Source organism: Arachis ipaensis, chromosome B09, assembly GCF_000816755.2.
Source record: "Arachis ipaensis cultivar K30076 chromosome B09, Araip1.1, whole genome shotgun sequence".
Classification (NCBI taxonomy): Eukaryota; Viridiplantae; Streptophyta; class Magnoliopsida; order Fabales; family Fabaceae; genus Arachis; species Arachis ipaensis.
The window spans coordinates 113,251,766-113,255,628 of record NC_029793.2 but is presented as its reverse complement, the minus strand read 5'-3'; the positions used below and the strand labels follow the sequence as shown (position 1 = coordinate 113,255,628).

At 28.0% G+C, this 3,863-nt stretch overlaps 1 long non-coding RNA gene across 1 annotated transcript in view; it reads right to left on the bottom strand.

Annotated features, from left to right (window-relative positions):
• The window catches only part of LOC110267163, a 22,435-nt gene extending 18,685 nt beyond the window's left edge, over nt 1-3,750 (bottom strand). Inside the window, exons 1-2 of the long non-coding RNA XR_002354522.1 lie at nt 3,740-3,750; nt 2,874-2,884 (exon numbers count right to left, since the gene is read on the bottom strand). This is a non-coding gene — a long non-coding RNA (uncharacterized LOC110267163). The remainder of the gene's footprint in view (nt 1-2,873; nt 2,885-3,739) is intronic.

Here is a 3,863-nt window from a genome sequence, read left to right as displayed (position 1 = left end):
ATATATAAATGTATATAATAAATTGAATGGGAATATAATAAATTGAATGGAATACAAAACAAAGAAATGAAGAATCCTAACTTTAATATGCACTATGCACTATTTTAAGGGATGACAAAAAAAATATGTCAATTTATTTTTTAAGTTAATGACTCGTGAACTCATGAACATTTTTAGAAAGCTACAAAATGTATATAATAAATTGAATGGGAATATAATAAATTGAATGGAATACAAAACAAAGAAATGAAGAATCCTAACTTTAGTAAATAATATGCACTATTTTAAGGGATGACAAAAAAAATATGTCAATTTATTTTTTAAGTTAATGACTCGTGAACTCATGAACATTTTTACTTTTTAGAAAGCTACGGCTACATGTGAAGTTAATAATGCTAAATTATGATAAAAATTGACCCAAATTTATAATTTTTCATGGCAAATATTATTTCATAATATTCAGAATCGAGTCGTACAATGATATATTGTATTCCGGTAAAATACATCAAAACATGTAATAATTTTCTTATAATATATACGTCAATATTCACTATAATACTAGTATGTATTAGGCTAAATTTTTTTTATATAAAAAGAAATTTAGAATTTGATGTTCAAATCGATGTATACAAAGTAATTAGATTAATATGATGTCAGTATAAAATATAGGTAATGATTTACTTTCTTTGATTTTTGAAATTCAAAGCATGCAAAACACAAGTTGCGTTTTAACTATATTTTTTTTCGAAACAACAAAATGCAGGTTGCGTTTTATATTTCTTAAAAAGTTTTTATTAAAAGCTGCAAAATGCAGCATGCGTTTTGTTTAAAACAAAATATTTTAATCAAGAGTCTTGTTTAAAAATACTATTGCTAATTTCTCTGAGTTTCATATTAAGTCTTATTTCTCTATCTTTTATATTTATGAGTTTTTTTTTTATGATTAGTAGTGTCAAAAAAGTTGGGTGATGTGAAGTTGAGGTTATGAAATGTATTGTAAATTTACGAGTGTATTATAACGGTGAGATTATACCAAACACACACGAAGGAATGACTTTTGTTTGTGAATGTCCATTCTCCTTTGCTATTCTATGCACAATGAGTTTTGTAGAGTTGTAAAATAGTCTTTCTGAGAACATACAAAGTCACATTTCAACGAGAGTGAGCAACATTTTATACAGAAATCCGGTACAAGTATTTGGTGGGCGACTGATACAGTTTCAAATAATGTCCATCACTGACGACGCATGTATGCAACAGATGTTCTATATTTATCAACAAACCCGATTTTACGTGCCGACAATGGAGTTGTACGTTGAGTTTGAACAGCAGATAGGACTGGATACGGTTGCCGAGGAGGTGAATATGGATGAGTTTGGGGATATAGATTGGGAAGAAAATAAAAATGATAGTGAAGAGGAGTTCGAATCCAACTACGAAGTCGATAAAAAAAACGATGACGGAGACAAGGCAAGCAATCCGACGGTGCAAAATGAAGCAAATGTACTTGTAAACCAGCATCCCTTTGATGCTCCATCTTTTATGCGAATTTTGGATCTCGCCAAAATTTCCTGAGTATGCGAATATAAAAATGTTATGTTTATTTAATGAAACTATTGATCATAAGGGGGTTTGGCTGCTGAAGTCCAGGTGGTGGCGGGGGTTGCGCCTAGTGGCAGAAAAATGAAATTTATAAATATAATTATTCTTTAAGTTTATTACTAATAAGATCATGAATCATTCTACAGATAAAAAATATAAAATAATTTATAATGGTACTCTTCGAGTTTTTAGTGACTTGAAATCTTCAATAATTGAATCAGAACTAAACTTTTCAGTAATTTCTTTCTTAATGTAAATAACCAAACTATTCGCGAGAAAGTCATCCTTCATCTTATTTCTTAACCTTGTCTTCATTATTTTTATTGCTGAAAATGATCGCTTTATAGTAGGTGTAGCAACTGGAAGAGTTAATATCAGACGAATTAATCTATCAATCAAGTAATGCACTTTTGACTTTTTTGTTTCTGCTAAACATCTACACAGTTCATGAATAGTTGACAAATTCTTCATTTCTGGATGCTGACGAGCATCAAGAATAAAATGTTGAAGCTGAAAAGGCAAATTAATCTTCTCTTATTCAGTAAAGTCTTTAGGATAGTAGTTCTCAACAAGAGTAGAAATTTTAGCAATGTCAAAATTTTTGTAAGCATCCTTAGGCATAAGAGTAGAGCTCAAACTTAATAGATCCATTGCTTGATCATTAAATCTGCTATTTAACTCTTGTAATTTGCCTATCAATTGTGACTAAAAATATCTCCACTCTAAAATAATGCTCAATTGTAATATGATCTTTTTGGTGACGCGAGCGTCCTTTCCTTACAACATAAGAAGCAGTTAAATTAGGAATTAGAATATCATGTTGCTCACAAAATGATTTCACATTTTTTAATAATTCCTCCCAACTGTCATCTCTCATATTTTGAATAAGTATTTTTGTAGAATGAACTAGTTGCACAGCATTAACTATGTCTTGAGACTGCTTTTGTAAAGCTTGACAAATAATATCAGTTATTTCCATAATATCTTTCATCAAATGTAAGATCAATACAAACTCTAATAAGGTAAGGGTATTGTAAGCACTATTTGCATCACCATGCTAAGAATAAGTTGATCCATCAACAAAAATCTTTTATAAAATAGTCAATATTGCACCATACATATTTATCAAACTGCAAACAGAAGAGAAATGAGAACTCCATCGAGTATTACCTGCTCGTTTCAAAGTACCAATTTGATTTGCCCCTTTACTAGTTTCAAGTTCATCAATCTCTAATAAATGGACAATTTTATCTATTTTGGCAGCATGTAACTCATCATGTCGCTTACTAGAAGAACAAATCATGTTGAGGATGAAAGTCAATTTTGAAAAAAATTGATGCACAGGAATAACTTCTCTTGATGCAATAATTAATGTAAGTTGTAATCGATGAGCAAAACAATGGATATAGTAAGCATAAGGAAAATCTTTTAAGAATAATACTTTTAACCTATTCCGTTCCCCTTTCATGTTACTGGCACCATTAAATCCTTGACCATGAATATTAGAGACATCAAGACCATGTCGAGAAAGAATTTCGCACAATTCTTGTTTTAGAGTTAATAATGTAGTATCTTTGACATGTATAAGATAAAAAAAAATACTCTTAAATAAAAGGTGAATTCTATGGTGTAGAAATAATTTTTTTTTACACATGAAGAAATTAACGTGGCATAAGTTTAGGAGTGACACCTATCTCTTGCTATTATTACTTTGTTCAGATGTGACAAGACAAATGCATCAAAGTTCAGATTTTGTCTTTTTTTTAATTAAATATTAATACTAATAAAACTTTAATTACAGATATATTTTTGTTGTATTGGACAAAAAAATTGGGCCAAAGACAATACTTTTGGGACTGTAATGGATTACTATTAAAGATATATATTTTATTGTGTTTACTTTATCAATAAAATTAATTAGTTTTTATTAAATATTTAAGTATGCACAAATAATATTAAATACTATAAACAATAAATATTAAAAAAATAAATATTTAAATTCAAAATTTAGTCTCTAAATTATTGTGTATAATACTAAATTTTTTTTTATATTTTGTATAAGAAATTAACAAGTGTTATTTTTATTTTGTGAGAGTACCTTTAAAAAAAATTGTCAATAATATTAAATTTTTTTTACATTTTGTATAAGAAATTAACAAGTGTTATTTTTTATTTTGTGAGAATACCTTTAAAAAAAAATTGTCATTTGAGTTATGAATTAGTTAAAAAAAAAATATTAGTCCATGAATTATTTATTTTTT